Source organism: Pleurodeles waltl, chromosome 11 (genome assembly GCF_031143425.1).
Source record: "Pleurodeles waltl isolate 20211129_DDA chromosome 11, aPleWal1.hap1.20221129, whole genome shotgun sequence".
Taxonomy (NCBI): Eukaryota; Metazoa; Chordata; class Amphibia; order Caudata; family Salamandridae; genus Pleurodeles; species Pleurodeles waltl.
Genome location: NC_090450.1, coordinates 383,657,818 through 383,677,903, shown reverse-complemented (window position 1 = coordinate 383,677,903; position 20,086 = coordinate 383,657,818).

Sequence of the window (20,086 nt, the reverse complement as noted above, 5' to 3'; positions counted from 1 at the left end):
TTTTTAAAAGAAAACAGAGGTGTTTTTTGCAAAGTGCCTACCTGTAGATTTTGGCCTCTAGCTCAGCCGGCACCTAGGGAAACCTACCAAACCTGTGCATTTTTTAAAACTAGAGACCTAGGGGAATGCAATATGGGGTGACTTGTGGGGCTCTGACCAGGTTCTTTTACCCAGAATCCTTTGCAAACCTCAAAATGTTGCTAAAAAACACATTTTCCTTACATTTTGGTGACAGAAAGTTCTGGAATCAGAAAGGAGCCACAAATTTCCTTCCACCCAGCGTTCCCCCAACTCTCCCGATAAAAATGATACCTCACTTGTGTGGGTAGGCCTAGCACCCGCGACAGGAAATGCCCCAAAACGCAACGTGGACACATCACATTTTTTGAAAGAAAACAGAGGTGTTTTTTGCAAAGTGCCTACCTGTAGATTTTGGCCTCCAGCTCAGCCGGCACCTAGGGAAACCTACCAAACCTGTGCATTTTTGAAAACTAGAGACCTAGGGGAATGCAATATGGGGTGACTTGTGGGGCTCTGACCAGGTTCTGTTACCCAGAATCCTTTGCAAACCTCAAAATTTGGCTAAAAAAACATGTTTTCCTCACATTTCGGTGACAGAAAGTTCTGGAATCTGAGGGGAGCCACAAATTTCCTTCCACCCAGCGTTCCCCCAAGTCTCCCGATAACAATGATACCTCACTTGTGTGTGTAGGCCTAGCGCCCGTGACAGTAAATGCCCCAAAACACAACGTGGACACATCACATTTTTAAAAAGAAAACAGAGGTGTTTTTTGCAAAGTGCCTACCTGTAGATTTTGGCCTCTAGCTCAGCCGGCACCTAGGGAAACCTACCAAACCTGTGCATTTTTTAAAACTAGAGACCTAGGGGAATGCAATATGGGGTGACTTGTGGGGCTCTGACCAGGTTCTGTTACCCAGAATCCTTTGCAAACCTCAAAATGTTGCTAAAAAAAAACACATTTTCCTTACATTTTGGTGACAGAAAGTTCTGGAATCAGAGAGGAGCCACAAATTTCCTTCCACCCAGCGTTCCCCCAAGTCTCCCGATAAAAATGATACCTCACTTGTGTGGGTAGGCCTAGCACCCGCGACAGGAAATGCCCCAAAACGCAACGTGGACACATCACATTTTTTTAAAGAAAACAGAGTTGTTTTTTGCAAAGTGCCTACATGTAGATTTTGGCCTCTAGCTCAGCCGGCACCTAGGGAAACCTACCAAACCTATGCATTTTTTAAAACTAGAGACAGAGGGGAATCCAAGATGGGGTGATTTGTGGGGCTCTGACCAGGTTTTGTTACCAGGAATCCTTTGCAAACCTCAAAATGTTGCTAAAAAAACATTTTGACCTCACATTTTGGTGACAGAAAGTTCTGGAATCAGAGAGGAGCCACAAATTTCCTTCCACCCAGCGTTCCCCCAAGTCTCCCGATAAAAATGATACCTCACTTGTGTGGGTAGGCCTGGCGCCCGCGACAGGAAATGCCCCAAAACGCAACGTGGACACATCACATTTTTGAAAGAAAACAGAGGTGTTTTTTGCAAAGTGCCTACCTGTAGATTTTGGCCTCTAGCTCAGCCGGCACCTAGGGAAACCTACCAAACCTGTGCATTTTTGAAAACTAGAGACCTAGGGGAATCCAAGATGGGGTGACTTGTGGGGCTCTGACCAGGTTCTGTTACCCAGAATCCTTTGCAAACCTTAAAATGTTGCTAAAAAAACACATTTTCCTCACATTTTGGTGACAGAAAGTTCTGGAATCAGAGAGGAGCCACAAATGTCCTTCCACCCAGCGTTCCCCCAAGTCTCCTGATAAAAATGATACCTCACTTGTGTGGGTAGGCCTAGCACCCGCGACAGGAAATGCCCCAAAATGCAACGTGGACACATCACATTTTTTGAAAGAAAACCGAGGTGTTTTTTGCAAAGTGCCTACCTGTAGATTTTGGCCTCTAGCTCAGCCGGCACCTAGGGAAACCTACCAAACCTATGCATTTTTTAAAACTAGAGACAGAGGAGAATCCAAGATGGGGTGACTTGTGGGGCTCTGACCAGGTTTTGTTACCAGGAATCCTTTGCAAACCTCAAAATGTTGCTAAAAAAACACATTTTCCTCACATTTTGGTGACAGAAAGTTCTGGAATCAGAGAGGAGCCACAAATTTCCTTCCACCCAGCATTCCCCCAAGTCTCCCGATAAAAATGATACCTCACTTGTGTGGGTAGGCCTAGCACCCGCGACAGGAAATGCCCCAAAACGCAACGTGGACACATCACATTTTTTTAAAGAAAACAGAGGTGTTTTTTGCAAAGTGCCTACCTGTAGATTTGGCCTCTAGCTCAGCCGGCACCTAGGGAAACCTATCAAACCTATGCATTTTTGAAAACTAGAGACAGAGGGGAATCCAAGATGGGGTGACTTGTGGGGCTCTGACCAGGTTTTGTTACCAGGAATCCTTTGCAAACCTCAAAATTTGGCTAAAAAAACACATTTTCCTCACATTCTGGTGACAGGAAGTTCTGGAATCAGAGAGGAGACACACATTTCCTTCCACCCAGCGTTCCCCCAAGTCTCCCGATAAAAATGATACCTCACTTGTGTGGGTAGGCCTGGCGCCCGCGACAGGAAATGCCCCAAAACGCAATGTGGACACATCACATTTTTGAAAGAAAACAGAGGTGTTTTTTGCAAAGTGCCTACCTGTAGATTTTGGCCTCCAGCTCAACCGGCACCTAGGGAAACCTATCAAACCTATGCATTTTTGAAAACTAGAGACAGAGGGGAATCCAAGATGGGGTGACTTGTGGGGCTCTGACCAGGTTTTGTTACCAGGAATCCTTTGCAAACCTCAAAATTTGGCTAAAAAAACACATTTTCCTCACATTCTGGTGACAGGAAGTTCTGGAATCAGAGAGGAGCCACAAATTTCCTTCCACCCAGCGTTACCCCAAGTCTCCCGATAAAAATGATACCTCACTTGTGTGGGTAGGCCTGGCGCCCGCGACAGGAAATGCCCCAAAACGCAACGTGGACACATCACATTTTTGAAAGAAAACAGAGGTGTTTTTTGCAAAGTGCCTACCTGTAGATTTTGGCCTCTAGCTCAGCCGGCACATAGGGAAACCTACCAAACCTGTGCATTTTTGAAAACTAGAGACCTAGGGGAATCCAAGATGGGGTGACTTGTGGGGCTCTGACCAGGTTCTGTTACCCAGAATCCTTTGCAAACCTCAAAATGTTGCTAAAAAAACACATTTTCCTCACATTTTGGTGACAGAAAGTTCTGGAATCACAGAGGAGCCACAAATTTCCTTCCACCCAGCGTTCCCCCAAGCTCCCGATAAAAATGATACCTCACTTGTGTGGGTAGGCCTAGCACCCGCGTCAGGAAATGCCACAAAACGCAACGTGGACACATCACATTTTTTTAAAGAAAACAGAGGTGTTTTTTGCTAAGTGCCTACCTGTAGATTTTGGCCTCTAGCTCAGCCGGCACCTAGGGAAACCTACCAAACCTATGCATTGTTGAAAACTAGAGACAGAGGGGAATCCAAGATGGGGTGATTTGTGGGGCTCTGACCAGGTTTTGTTACCAGGAATCCTTTGCAAACCTCAAAATGTTGCTAACAAAACACATTTTCTTCACATTTTGGTGACAGAAAGTTCTGGAATCAGAGAGGAGCCACAAATTTCCTTCCACCCAGCGTTCCCCCAAGTCTCCAGATAAAAATGATACCTCACTTGTGTGGGTAGGTCTAGCACCCGCGACAGGAAATGCCCCAAAACGCAACGTGGACACATCACATTTTTTTAAAGAAAACAGAGGTGTTTTTTGCAAAGTGCCTACCAGTAGATTTTGGCCTCTAGCTCAACCGGCACCTAGGGAAACCTATCAAACCTATGCATTTTTGAAAACTAGAGACAGAGGGGAATCCAAGATGGGGTGACTTGTGGGGCTCTGACCAGGGTTTGTTACCAGGAATCCTTTGCAAACCTCAAAATTTGGCTAAAAAAACACATTTTCCTCACATTCTGGTGACAGGAAGTTCTGGAATCAGAGAGGAGACACACATTTCCTTCCACCCAGCGTTCCCCCAAGTCTCCCGATAAAAATGATACCTCACTTGTGTGGGTAGGCCTGGCGCCCGCGACAGGAAATGCCCCAAAACGCAATGTGGACACATCACATTTTTGAAAGAAAACAGAGGTGTTTTTTGCAAAGTGCCTACCTGTAGATTTTGGCCTCTAGCTCAGCCGGCACATAGGGAAACCTACCAAACCTGTGCATTTTTGAAAACTAGAGACCTAGGGGAATGCAAGATGGGGTGACTTGTGGGGCTCTGACCAGGTTCTGTTACCCAGAATCCTTTGCAAACCTCAAAATGTTGCTAAAAAAACACATTTTCCTCACATTTTGGTGACAGAAAGTTCTGGAATCAGAGAGGAGCCACAAATGTCCTTCCACCCAGCGTTCCCCCAAGTCTCCTGATAAAAATGATACCTCACTTGTGTGGGTAGGCCTAGCACCCGCGACAGGAAATGCCCCAAAACGCAACGTGGACACATCACATTTTTTGAAAGAAAACAGAGGTGTTTTTTGCAAAGTGCCTACCAGTAGATTTTGGCCTCTAGCTCAACCGGCACCTAGGGAAACCTATCAAACCTATGCATTTTTGAAAACTAGAGACAGAGGGGAATCCAAGATGGGGTGACTTGTGGGGCTCTGACCAGGGTTTGTTACCAGGAATCCTTTGCAAACCTCAAAATTTGGCTAAAAAAAACCATTTTCCTCACATTCTTGTGACAGGAAGTTCTGGAATCAGAGAGGAGACACACATTTCCTTCCACCCAGCGTTCCCCCAAGTCTCCCGATAAAAATGATACCTCACTTGTGTGGGTAGGCCTGGCGCCCGCGACAGGAAATGCCCCAAAACGCAATGTGGACACATCACATTTTTGAAAGAAAACAGAGGTGTTTTTTGCAAAGTGCCTACCTGTAGATTTTGGCCTCCAGCTCAACCGGCACCTAGGGAAACCTATCAAACCTATGCATTTTTGAAAACTAGAGACAGAGGGGAATCCAAGATGGGGTGACTTGTGGGGCTCTGACCAGGTTTTGTTACCAGGAATCCTTTGCAAACCTCAAAATTTGGCTAAAAAAACACATTTTCCTCACATTCTGGTGACAGGAAGTTCTGGAATCAGAGACGAGACACACATTTCCTTCCACCCAGCGTTCCCCCAAGTCTCCCGATAAAAATGATACCTCACTTGTGTGGGTAGGCCTGGCGCCCGCGACAGGAAATGCCCCAAAACGCAACGTGGACACATCACATTTTTGAAAGAAAACAGAGGTGTTTTTTGCAAAGTGCCTACCTGTAGATTTTGGCCTCCAGCTCAGCCGGCACCTAGGGAAACCTACCAAACCTGTGCATTTTTGAAAACTATAGACCTAGGGGAATCCAAGATGGGGTGACTTGTGGGGCTCTGACCAGGTTCTGTTACCCAGAATCATTTGCAAACCTCAAAATTTGGCAAAAAAAACATGTTTTCCTCACATTTCGGTGACAGAAAGTTCTGGAATCTGAGGGGAGCCACAAATTTCCTTCCACGCAGCGTTCCCCCAAGTCTCCCGATAAAAATGATACCTCACTTGTGTGTGTAGGCCTAGCGCCCGTGACAGTAAATGCCCCAAAACACAACGTGGACACATCACATTTTTTAAAAGAAAACAGAGGTGTTTTTTGCAAAGTGCCTACCTGTAGATTTTGGCCTCTAGCTCAGCCGGCACCTAGGGAAACCTACCAAACCTGTGCATTTTTTAAAACTAGAGACCTAGGGGAATGCAATATGGGGTGACTTGTGGGGCTCTGACCAGGTTCTTTTACCCAGAATCCTTTGCAAACCTCAAAATGTTGCTAAAAAACACATTTTCCTTACATTTTGGTGACAGAAAGTTCTGGAATCAGAAAGGAGCCACAAATTTCCTTCCACCCAGCGTTCCCCCAACTCTCCCGATAAAAATGATACCTCACTTGTGTGGGTAGGCCTAGCACCCGCGACAGGAAATGCCCCAAAACGCAATGTGGACACATCACATTTTTGAAAGAAAACAGAGGTGTTTTTTGCAAAGTGCCTACCTGTAGATTTTGGCCTCTAGCTCAGCCGGCACATAGGGAAACCTACCAAACCTGTGCATTTTTGAAAACTAGAGACCTAGGGGAATCCAAGATGGGGTGACTTGTGGGGCTCTGACCAGGTTCTGTTACCCAGAATCCTTTGCAAACCTAAAAATGTTGCTAAAAAAACACATTTTCCTCACATTTTGGTGACAGAAAGTTCTGGAATCAGAGAGGAGCCACAAATGTCCTTCCACCCAGCGTTCCCCCAAGTCTCCTGATAAAAATGATACCTCACTTGTGTGGGTAGGCCTAGCACCCGCGACAGGAAATGCCCCAAAACGCAACGTGGACACATCACATTTTTTGAAAGAAAACAGAGGTGTTTTTTGCAAAGTGCCTACCTGTAGATTTTGGCCTCCAGCTCAACCGGCACCTAGGGAAACCTATCAAACCTATGCATTTTTGAAAACTAGAGACAGAGGGGAATCCAAGATGGGGTGACTTGTGGGGCTCTGACCAGGTTTTGTTACCAGGAATCCTTTGCAAACCTCAAAATTTGGCTAAAAAAACACATTTTCCTCACATTCTGGTGACAGGAAGTTCTGGAATCAGAGACGAGACACACATTTCCTTCCACCCAGCGTTCCCCCAAGTCTCCCGATAAAAATGATACCTCACTTGTGTGGGTAGGCCTGGCGCCCGCGACAGGAAATGCCCCAAAACGCAACGTGGACACATCACATTTTTGAAAGAAAACAGAGGTGTTTTTTGCAAAGTGCCTACCTGTAGATTTTGGCCTCCAGCTCAGCCGGCACCTAGGGAAACCTACCAAACCTGTGCATTTTTGAAAACTATAGACCTAGGGGAATCCAAGATGGGGTGACTTGTGGGGCTCTGACCAGGTTCTGTTACCCAGAATCATTTGCAAACCTCAAAATTTGGCAACAAAAACATGTTTTCCTCACATTTCGGTGACAGAAAGTTCTGGAATCTGAGGGGAGCCACAAATTTCCTTCCACGCAGCGTTCCCCCAAGTCTCCCGATAAAAATGATACCTCACTTGTGTGTGTAGGCCTAGCGCCCGTGACAGTAAATGCCCCAAAACACAACGTGGACACATCACATTTTTTAAAAGAAAACAGAGGTGTTTTTTGCAAAGTGCCTACCTGTAGATTTTGGCCTCTAGCTCAGCCGGCACCTAGGGAAACCTACCAAACCTGTGCATTTTTTAAAACTAGAGACCTAGGGGAATGCAATATGGGGTGACTTGTGGGGCTCTGACCAGGTTCTTTTACCCAGAATCCTTTGCAAACCTCAAAATGTTGCTAAAAAACACATTTTCCTTACATTTTGGTGACAGAAAGTTCTGGAATCAGAAAGGAGCCACAAATTTCCTTCCACCCAGCGTTCCCCCAACTCTCCCGATAAAAATGATACCTCACTTGTGTGGGTAGGCCTAGCACCCGCGACAGGAAATGCCCCAAAACGCAACGTGGACACATCACATTTTTTGAAAGAAAACAGAGGTGTTTTTTGCAAAGTGCCTACCTGTAGATTTTGGCCTCCAGCTCAGCCGGCACCTAGGGAAACCTACCAAACCTGTGCATTTTTGAAAACTAGAGACCTAGGGGAATGCAATATGGGGTGACTTGTGGGGCTCTGACCAGGTTCTGTTACCCAGAATCCTTTGCAAACCTCAAAATTTGGCTAAAAAAACATGTTTTCCTCACATTTCGGTGACAGAAAGTTCTGGAATCTGAGGGGAGCCACAAATTTCCTTCCACCCAGCGTTCCCCCAAGTCTCCCGATAACAATGATACCTCACTTGTGTGTGTAGGCCTAGCGCCCGTGACAGTAAATGCCCCAAAACACAACGTGGACACATCACATTTTTAAAAAGAAAACAGAGGTGTTTTTTGCAAAGTGCCTACCTGTAGATTTTGGCCTCTAGCTCAGCCGGCACCTAGGGAAACCTACCAAACCTGTGCATTTTTTAAAACTAGAGACCTAGGGGAATGCAATATGGGGTGACTTGTGGGGCTCTGACCAGGTTCTGTTACCCAGAATCCTTTGCAAACCTCAAAATGTTGCTAAAAAAAAACACATTTTCCTTACATTTTGGTGACAGAAAGTTCTGGAATCAGAGAGGAGCCACAAATTTCCTTCCACCCAGCGTTCCCCCAAGTCTCCCGATAAAAATGATACCTCACTTGTGTGGGTAGGCCTAGCACCCGCGACAGGAAATGCCCCAAAACGCAACGTGGACACATCACATTTTTTTAAAGAAAACAGAGTTGTTTTTTGCAAAGTGCCTACCCGTAGATTTTGGCCTCTAGCTCAGCCGGCACCTAGGGAAACCTACCAAACCTATGCATTTTTGAAAACTAGAGACAGAGGGGAATCCAAGATGGGGTGATTTGTGGGGCTCTGACCAGGTTTTGTTACCAGGAATCCTTTGCAAACCTCAAAATGTTGCTAAAAAAACACATTTTCCTCACATTTTGGTGACAGAAAGTTCTGGAATCAGAGAGGAGCCACAAATTTCCTTCCACCCAGCGTTCCCCCAAGTCTCCCGATAAAAATGATACCTCACTTGTGTGGGTAGGCCTGGCGCCCGCGACAGGAAATGCCCCAAAACGCAACGTGGACATATCACATTTTTGAAAGAAAACAGAGGTGTTTTTTGCAAAGTGCCTACCTGTAGATTTTGGCCTCTAGCTCAGCCGGCACATAGGGAAACCTACCAAACCTGTGCATTTTTGAAAACTAGAGACCTAGGGGAATCCAAGATGGGGTGACTTGTGGGGCTCTGACCAGGTTCTGTTACCCAGAATCCTTTGCAAACCTTAAAATGTTGCTAAAAAAACACATTTTCCTCACATTTTGGTGACAGAAAGTTCTGGAATCAGAGAGGAGCCACAAATGTCCTTCCACCCAGCGTTCCCCCAAGTCTCCTGATAAAAATGATACCTCACTTGTGTGGGTAGGCCTAGCACCCGCGACAGGAAATGCCCCAAAATGCAACGTGGACACATCACATTTTTTTAAAGAATACCGAGGTGTTTTTTGCAAAGTGCCTACCTGTAGATTTTGGCCTCTAGCTCAGCCGGCACCTAGGGAAACCTACCAAACCTATGCATTTTTTAAAACTAGAGACAGAGGAGAATCCAAGATGGGGTGACTTGTGGGGCTCTGACCAGGTTTTGTTACCAGGAATCCTTTGCAAACCTCAAAATGTTGCTAAAAAAACACATTTTCCTCACATTTTGGTGACAGAAAGTTCTGGAATCAGAGAGGAGCCACAAATGTCCTTCCACCCAGCATTCCCCCAAGTCTCCCGATAAAAATGATACCTCACTTGTGTGGGTAGGCCTAGCACCCGCGACAGGAAATGCCCCAAAACGCAACGTGGACACATCACATTTTTTTAAAGAAAACAGAGGTGTTTTTTGCAAAGTGCCTACCTGTAGATTTGGCCTCTAGCTCAGCCGGCACCTAGGGAAACCTATCAAACCTATGCATTTTTGAAAACTAGAGACAGAGGGGAATCCAAGATGGGGTGACTTGTGGGGCTCTGACCAGGTTTTGTTACCAGGAATCCTTTGCAAACCTCAAAATGTTGCTAAAAAAACACATTTTCCTCACATTCTGGTGACAGGAAGTTCTGGAATCAGAGAGGAGCCACAAATTTCCTTCCACCCAGCGTTACCCCAAGTCTCCCGATAAAAATGATACCTCACTTGTGTGGGTAGGCCTGGCGCCCGCGACAGGAAATGCCCCAAAACGCAACGTGGACACATCACATTTTTGAAAGAAAACAGAGGTGTTTTTTGCAAAGTGCCTACCTGTAGATTTTGGCCTCTAGCTCAGCCGGCACATAGGGAAACCTACCAAACCTGTGCATTTTTGAAAACTAGAGACCTAGGGGAATCCAAGATAGGGTGACTTGTGGGGCTCTGACCAGGTTCTGTTACCCAGAATCCTTTGCAAACCTCAAAATGTTGCTAAAAAAACACATTTTCCTCACATTTTGGTGACAGAAAGTTCTGGAATCACAGAGGAGCCACAAATTTCCTTCCACCCAGCGTTCCCCCAAGCTCCCGATAAAAATGATACCTCACTTGTGTGGGTAGGCCTAGCACCCGCGTCAGGAAATGCCACAAAACGCAACGTGGACACATCACATTTTTTTAAAGAAAACAGAGGTGTTTTTTGCTAAGTGCCTACCTGTAGATTTTGGCCTCTAGCTCAGCCGGCACCTAGGGAAACCTACCAAACCTATGCATTGTTGAAAACTAGAGACAGAGGGGAATCCAAGATGGGGTGATTTGTGGGTCTCTGACCAGGTTTTGTTACCAGGAATCCTTTGCAAACCTCAAAATGTTGCTAACAAAACACATTTTCTTCACATTTTGGTGACAGAAAGTTCTGGAATCAGAGAGGAGCCACAAATTTCCTTCCACCCAGCGTTCCCCCAAGTCTCCAGATAAAAATGATACCTCACTTGTGTGGGTAGGTCTGGCACCCGCGACAGGAAATGCCCCAAAACGCAACGTGGACACATCACATTTTTTTAAAGAAAACAGAGGTGTTTTTTGCAAAGTGCCTACCAGTAGATTTTGGCCTCTAGCTCAACCGGCACCTAGGGAAACCTATCAAACCTATGCATTTTTTAAAACTAGAGACAGAGGGGAATCCAAGATGGGGTGACTTGTGGGGCTCTGACCAGGGTTTGTTACCAGAAATCCTTTGCAAACCTCAAAATTTGGCTAAAAAAACACATTTTCCTCACATTCTGGTGACAGGAAGTTCTGGAATCAGAGAGGAGACACACATTTCCTTCCACCCAGCGTTCCCCCAAGTCTCCCGATAAAAATGATACCTCACTTGTGTGGGTAGGCCTGGCGCCCGCGACAGGAAATGCCCCAAAACGCAATGTGGACACATCACATTTTTGAAAGAAAACAGAGGTGTTTTTTGCAAAGTGCCTACCTGTAGATTTTGGCCTCTAGCTCAGCCGGCACATAGGGAAACCTACCAAACCTGTGCATTTTTGAAAACTAGAGACCTAGGGGAATCCAAGATGGGGTGACTTGTGGGGCTCTGACCAGGTTCTGTTACCCAGAATCCTTTGCAAACCTCAAAATGTTGCTAAAAAAACACATTTTCCTCACATTTTGGTGACAGAAAGTTCTGGAATCAGAGAGGAGCCACAAATGTCCTTCCACCCAGCGTTCCCCCAAGTCTCCTGATAAAAATGATACCTCACTTGTGTGGGTAGGCCTAGCACCCGCGACAGGAAATGCCCCAAAACGCAACGTGGACACATCACATTTTTTGAAAGAAAACAGAGGTGTTTTTTGCAAAGTGCCTACCTGTAGATTTTGGCCTCTAGCTCAGCCGGCACCTAGGGAAACCTACCAAACCTATGCATTTTTTAAAACTAGAGACAGAGGAGAATCCAAGATGGGGTGACTTGTGGGGCTCTGACCAGGTTTTGTTACCAGGAATCCTTTGCAAACCTCAAAATGTTGCTAAAAAAACACATTTTCCTCACATTTTGGTGACAGAAAGTTCTGGAATCAGAGAGGAGCCACAAATTTCCTTCCACCCAGCATTCCCCCAAGTCTCCCGATAAAAATGATACCTCACTTGTGTGGGTAGGCCTAGCACCCGCGACAGGAAATGCCCCAAAACGCAACGTGGACACATCACATTTTTTTAAAGAAAACAGAGGTGTTTTTTGCAAAGTGCCTACCTGTAGATTTGGCCTCTAGCTCAGCCGGCACCTAGGGAAACCTATCAAACCTATGCATTTTTGAAAACTAGAGACAGAGGGGAATCCAAGATGGGGTGACTTGTGGGGCTCTGACCAGGTTTTGTTACCAGGAATCCTTTGCAAACCTCAAAATGTGGCTAAAAAAACACATTTTCCTCACATTCTGGTGACAGGAAGTTCTGGAATCAGAGAGGAGCCACAAATTTCCTTCCACCCAGCGTTACCCCAAGTCTCCCGATAAAAATGATACCTCACTTGTGTTGGTAGGCCTGGCGCCCGCGACAGGAAATGCCCCAAAACGCAACGTGGACACATCACATTTTTGAAAGAAAACAGAGGTGTTTTTTGCAAAGTGCCTACCTGTAGATTTTGGCCTCTAGCTCAGCCGGCACATAGGGAAACCTACCAAACCTGTGCATTTTTGAAAACTAGAGACCTAGGGGAATCCAAGATGGGGTGACTTGTGGGGCTCTGACCAGGTTCTGTTACCAAGAATCCTATGCGAACCTCAAAATGTTGCTAAAAAAACACATTTTCCTCACATTTTGGTGACAGAAAGTTCTGGAATCACAGAGGAGCCACAAATTTCCTTCCACCCAGCGTTCCCCCAAGCTCCCGATAAAAATGATACCTCACTTGTGTGGGTAGGCCTAGCACCCGCGTCAGGAAATGCCACAAAACGCAACGTGGACACATCACATTTTTTGAAAGAAAACAGAGGTGTTTTTTGCAAAGTGCCTACCTGTAGATTTTGGCCTCTAGCTCAGCCGGCACCTAGGGAAACCTACCAAACCTATGCATTTTTGAAAACTAGAGACAGAGGGGAATCCAAGATGGGGTGATTTGTGGGGCTCTGACCAGTTTTTGTTACCAGGAATCCTTTGCAAACCTCAAAATGTTGCTAACAAAACACATTTTCCTCACATTTTGGTGACAGAAAGTTCTGGAATCAGAGAGGAGCCACAAATTTCCTTCCACCCAGCGTTCCCCCAAGTCTCCAGATAAAAATGATACCTCACTTGTGTGGGTAGGTCTAGCACCCGCGACAGGAAATGCCCCAAAACGCAACGTGGACACATCACATTTTTTTAATGAAAACAGAGGTGTTTTTTGCAAAGTGCCTACCAGTAGATTTTGGCCTCTAGCTCAACCGGCACCTAGGGAAACCTATCAAACCTATGCATTTTTGAAAACTAGAGACAGAGGGGAATCCAAGATGGGGTGACTTGTGGGGCTCTGACCAGGGTTTGTTACCAGGAATCCTTTGCAAACCTCAAAATTTGGCTAAAAAAAACCATTTTCCTCACATTCTTGTGACAGGAAGTTCTGGAATCAGAGAGGAGACACACATTTCCTTCCACCCAGCGTTCCCCCAAGTCTCCCGATAAAAATGATACCTCACTTGTGTGGGTAGGCCTGGCGCCCGCGACAGGAAATGCCCCAAAATGCAATGTGGACACATCACATTTTTGAAAGAAAACAGAGGTGTTTTTTGCAAAGTGCCTACCTGTAGATTTTGGCCTCTATCTCAGCCGGCACATAGGGAAACCTACCAAACCTGTGCATTTTTGAAAACTAGAGACCTAGGGGAATCCAGGATGGGGTGACTTGTGGGGCTCTGACCAGGTTCTGTTACCCAGAATCCTTTGCAAACCTCAAAATGTTGCTAAAAAAACACATTTTCCTCACATTTTGGTGACAGAAAGTTCTGGAATCAGAGAGGAGCCACAAATGTCCTTCCACCCAGCGTTCCCCCAAGTCTGCTGATAAAAATGATACCTCACTTGTTTGGGTAGGCCTAGCACCCGCGACAGGAAATGCCCCAAAACGCAACGTGGACACATCACATTTTTTTAAAGAAAACAGAGGTGTTTTTTGCAAAGTGCCTACCTGTAGATTTTGGCCTCTAGCTCAGCCGGCACCTAGGGAAACCTACCAAACCTATGCATTTTTTAAAACTAGAGACAGAGGGGAATCCAAGATGGGGTGACTTGTGGGGCTCTGACCAGGTTTTGTTACCAGGAATCCTTTGCAAACCTCAAAATGTTGCTAAAAAAACACATTTTCCTCACATTTTGGTGACAGAAAGTTCTGGAATCAGAGAGGAGCCACAAATTTCCTTCCACCCAGCATTCCCCCAAGTCTCCCGATAAAAATGATACCTCACTTGTGTGGGTAGGCCTAGCACCCGCGACAGGAAATGCCCCAAAACGCAACGTGGACACATCACATTTTTTTAAAGAAAACAGAGGTGTTTTTTGCAAAGTGCCTACCTGTAGATTTGGCCTCTAGCTCAGCCGGCACCTAGGGAAACCTATCAAACCTATGCATTTTTGAAAACTAGAGACAGAGGGGAATCCAAGATGGGGTGACTTGTGGGGCTCTGACCAGGTTTTGTTACCAGGAATCCTTTGCAAACCTCAAAATTTGGCTAAAAAAACACATTTTCCTCACATTCTGGTGACAGGAAGTTCTGGAATCAGAGAGGAGCCGCAAATTTCCTTCCACCCAGCGTTACCCCAAGTCTCCCGATAAAAATGATACCTCACTTGAGTGGGTAGGCCTGGCGCCCGCGACAGGAAATGCCCCAAAACGCAACGTGGACACATCACATTTTTGAAAGAAAACAGAGGTGTTTTTTGCAAAGTGCCTACCTGTAGATTTTGGCCTCTAGCTCAGCCGGCACATAGGGAAACCTACCAAACCTGTGCTTTTTTGAAAACTAGAGACCTAGGGGAATCCAAGATGGGGTGACTTGTGGGGCTCTGACCAGGTTCTGTTACCCAGAATCCTTTGCAAACCTCAAAATGTAGCTAAAAAAACACATTTTCCTCACATTTTGGTTACAGAAAGTTCTGGAATCACAGAGGAGCCACAAATTTCCTTCCACCCAGCGTTCCCCCAAGCTCCCGATAAAAATGATACCTCACTTGTGTGGGTAGGCCTAGCGCCCGCGACAGGAAATGCCCCAAAACGCAACGTGGACACATCACATTTTTGAAAGAAAACAGAGGTGTTTTTTGCAAAGTGCCTACCTGTAGATTTTGGCCTCTAGCTCAGCCGGCACATAGGGAAACCTACCAAACCTGTGCATTTTTGAAAACTAGAGACCTAGGGGAATCCAAGATGGGGTGACTTGTGGGGCTCTGACCAGGTTCTGTTACCCAGAATCCTTTGCAAACCTCAAAATGTTGCTAAAAAAACACATTTTCCTCACATTTTGGTTACAGAAAGTTCTGGAATCACAGAGGAGCCACAAATTTCCTTCCACCCAGCGTTCCCCCAAGCTCCCGATAAAAATGATACCTCACTTGTGTGGGTAGGCCTAGCACCCGCGTCAGGAAATGCCACAAAACGCAACGTGGACACATCACATTTTTTGAAAGAAAACAGAGTTGCTTTTTGCAAAGTGCCTACCTGTAGATTTTGGCCTCTAGCTCAGCCGGCACCTAGGGAAACCTACCAAACCTATGCATTTTTGAAAACTAGAGACAGAGGGGAATCCAAGATGGGGTGATTTGTGGGGCTCTGACCAGGTTTTGTTACCAGGAATCCTTTGCAAACCTCAAAATGTTGCTAACAAAACACATTTTCCTCACATTTTGGTGACAGAAAGTTCTGGAATCAGAGAGGAGCCACAAATTTCCTTCCACCCAGCGTTCCCCCAAGTCTCCAGATAAAAATGATACCTCACTTGTGTGGGTAGGTCTAGCACCCGCGACAGGAAATGCCCCAAAACGCAACGTGGACACATCACATTTTTTTAAAGAAAACAGAGGTGTTTTTTGCAAAGTGCCTACCTGTAGATTTTGGCCTCTAGCTCAGCCGGCACCTAGGGAAACCTACCAAACCTATGCATTTTTTAAAACTAGAGACAGAGGGGAATCCAAGATGGGGTGACTTGTGGGGCTCTGACCAGGTTTTGTTACCAGGAATCCTTTGCAAACCTCAAAATGTTGCTAAAAAAACACATTTTCCTCACATTTTGGTGACAGAAAGTTCTGGAATCAGAGAGGAGCCACAAATTTCCTTCCACCCAGCATTCCCCCAAGTCTCCCGATAAAAATGATACCTCACTTGTGTGGGTAGGCCTAGCACCCGCGACAGGAAATGCCCCAAAACGCAACGTGGACACATCACATTTTTTTAAAGAAAACAGAGGTGTTTTTTGCAAAGTGCCTACCTGTAGATTTGGCCTCTAGCTCAGCCGGCACCTAGGGAAACCTATCAAACCTATGCATTTTTGAAAACTAGAGACAGAGGGGAATCCAAGATGGGGTGACTTGTGGGGCTCTGACCAGGTTTTGTTACCAGGAATCCTTTGCAAACCTCAAAATTTGGCTAAAAAAACACATTTTCCTCACATTCTGGTGACAGGAAGTTCTGGAATCAGAGAGGAGCCGCAAATTTCCTTCCACCCAGCGTTACCCCAAGTCTCCCGATAAAAATGATACCTCACTTGAGTGGGTAGGCCTGGCGCCCGCGACAGGAAATGCCCCAAAACGCAACGTGGACACATCACATTTTTGAAAGAAAACAGAGGTGTTTTTTGCAAAGTGCCTACCTGTAGATTTTGGCCTCTAGCTCAGCCGGCACATAGGGAAACCTACCAAACCTGTGCATTTTTGAAAACTAGAGACCTAGGGGAATCCAAGATGGGGTGACTTGTGGGGCTCTGACCAGGTTCTGTTACCCAGAATCCTTTGCAAACCTCAAAATGTTGCTAAAAAAACACATTTTCCTCACATTTTGGTTACAGAAAGTTCTGGAATCACAGAGGAGCCACAAATTTCCTTCCACCCAGCGTTCCCCCAAGCTCCCGATAAAAATGATACCTCACTTGTGTGGGTAGGCCTAGCGCCCGCGACAGGAAATGCCCCAAAACGCAACGTGGACACATCACATTTTTGAAAGAAAACAGAGATGTTTTTTGCAAAGTGCCTACCTGTAGATTTTGGCCTCTAGCTCAGCCGGCACATAGGGAAACCTACCAAACCTGTGCATTTTTGAAAACTAGAGACCTAGGGGAATCCAAGATGGGGTGACTTGTGGGGCTCTGACCAGGTTCTGTTACCCAGAATCCTTTGCAAACCTCAAAATGTTGCTAAAAAAACACATTTTCCTCACATTTTGGTTACAGAAAGTTCTGGAATCACAGAGGAGCCACAAATTTCCTTCCACCCAGCGTTCCCCCAAGCTCCCGATAAAAATGATACCTCACTTGTGTGGGTAGGCCTAGCACCCGCGTCAGGAAATGCCACAAAACGCAACGTGGACACATCACATTTTTTGAAAGAAAACAGAGTTGCTTTTTGCAAAGTGCCTACCTGTAGATTTTGGCCTCTAGCTCAGCCGGCACCTAGGGAAACCTACCAAACCTATGCATTTTTGAAAACTAGAGACAGAGGGGAATCCAAGATGGGGTGATTTGTGGGGCTCTGACCAGGTTTTGTTACCAGGAATCCTTTGCAAACCTCAAAATGTTGCTAACAAAACACATTTTCCTCACATTTTGGTGACAGAAAGTTCTGGAATCAGAGAGGAGCCACAAATTTCCTTCCACCCAGCGTTCCCCCAAGTCTCCAGATAAAAATGATACCTCACTTGTGTGGGTAGGTCTAGCACCCGCGACAGGAAATGCCCCAAAACGCAACGTGGACACATCACATTTTTTTAAAGAAAACAGAGGTGTTTTTTGCAAAGTGCCTACCAGTAGATTTTGGCCTCTAGCTCAACCGGCACCTAGGGAAACCTATCAAACCTATGCATTTTTGAAAACTAGAGACAGAGGGGAATCCAAGATGGGGTGACTTGTGGGGCTCTGACCAGGGTTTGTTACCAGGAATCCTTTGCAAACCTCAAAATTTGGCTAAAAAAACCCATTTTCCTCACATTCTTGTGACAGGAAGTTCTGGAATCAGAGAGGAGACACACATTTCCTTCCACCCAGCGTTCCCCCAAGTCTCCCGATAAAAATGATACCTCACTTGTGTGGGTAGGCCTGGCGCCCGCGACAGGAAATGCCCCAAAACGCAATGTGGACACATCACATTTTTGAAAGAAAACAGAGGTGTTTTTTGCAAAGTGCCTACCTGTAGATTTTGGCCTCTAGCTCAGCCGGCACATAGGGAAACCTACCAAACCTGTGCATTTTTGAAAACTAGAGACCTAGGGGAATCCAGGATGGGGTGACTTGTGGGGCTCTGACCAGGTTCTGTTACCCAGAATCCTTTGCAAACCTCAAAATGTTGCTAAAAAAACACATTTTCCTCACATTTTGGTGACAGAAAGTTCTGGAATCAGAGAGGAGCCACAAATGTCCTTCCACCCAGCGTTCCCCCAAGTCTGCTGATAAAAATGATACCTCACTTGTGTGGGTAGGCCTAGCACCCGCGACAGGAAATGCCCCAAAACGCAACGTGGACACATCACATTTTTTTAAAGAAAACAGAGGTGTTTTTTGCAAAGTGCCTACCTGTAGATTTTGGCCTCTAGCTCAGCCGGCACCTAGGGAAACCTACCAAACCTATGCATTTTTTAAAACTAGAGACAGAGGGGAATCCAAGATGGGGTGACTTGTGGGGCTCTGACCAGGTTTTGTTACCAGGAATCCTTTGCAAACCTCAAAATGTTGCTAAAAAAACACATTTTCCTCACATTTTGGTGACAGAAAGTTCTGGAATCAGAGAGGAGCCACAAATTTCCTTCCACCCAGCATTCCCCCAAGTCTCCCGATAAAAATTATACCTCACTTGTGTGCGTAGGCCTAGCACCCGCGACAGGAAATGCCCCAAAACGCAACGTGGACACATCACATTTTTTTAAAGAAAACAGAGGTGTTTTTTGCAAAGTGCCTACCTGTAGATTTGGCCTCTAGCTCAGCCGGCACCTAGGGAAACCTATCAAACCTATGCATTTTTGAAAACTAGAGACAGAGGGGAATCCAAGATGGGGTGACTTGTGGGGCTCTGACCCGGGTTTGTTACCAGGAATCCTTTGCAAACCTCAAAATTTGGCTAAAAAAACACATTTTCCTCACATTCTGGTGACAGGAAGTTCTGGAATCAGAGAGGAGACACACATTTCCTTCCACCCAGCGTTCCCCCAAGTCTCCCGATAAAAATGATACCTCACTTGTGTGGGTAGGCCTGGCGCCCGCGACAGGAAATGCCCCAAAACGCAATGTGGACACATCACATTTTTGAAAGAAAACAGAGGTGTTTTTTGCAAAGTGCCTACCTGTAGATTTTGGCCTCTAGCTCAGCCGGCACATAGGGAAACCTACCAAACCTGTGCATTTTTGAAAACTAGAGACCTAGGGGAATCCAGGATGGGGTGACTTGTGGGGCTCTGACCAGGTTCTGTTACCCAGAATCCTTTGCAAACCTCAAAATGTTGCTAAAAAAACACATTTTCCTCACATTTTGGTGACAGAAAGTTCTGGAATCAGAGAGGAGCCACAAATGTCCTTCCACCCAGCGTTCCCCCAAGTCTGCTGATAAAAATGATACCTCACTTGTGTGGGTAGGCCTAGCACCCGCGACAGGAAATGCCCCAAAACGCAACGTGGACACATCACATTTTTTTAAAGAAAACAGAGGTGTTTTTTGCAAAGTGCCTACCTGTAGATTTTGGCCTCTAGCTCAGCCGGCACCTAGGGAAACCTACCAAACCTATGCATTTTTTAAAACTAGAGACAGAGGGGAATCCAAGATGGGGTGACTTGTGGGGCTCTGACCAGGTTTTGTTACCAGGAATCCTTTGCAAACCTCAAAATGTTGCTAAAAAAACACATTTTCCTCACATTTTGGTGACAGAAAGTTCTGGAATCAGAGAGGAGCCACAAATTTCCTTCCACCCAGCATTCCCCCAAGTCTCCCGATAAAAATTATACCTCACTTGTGTGCGTAGGCCTAGCACCCGCGACAGGAAATGCCCCAAAACGCAACGTGGACACATCACATTTTTTTAAAGAAAACAGAGGTGTTTTTTGCAAAGTGCCTACCTGTAGATTTGGCCTCTAGCTCAGCCGGCACCTAGGGAAACCTATCAAACCTATGCATTTTTGAAAACTAGAGACAGAGGGGAATCCAAGATGGGGTGACTTGTGGGGCTCTGACCCGGGTTTGTTACCAGGAATCCTTTGCAAACCTCAAAATTTGGCT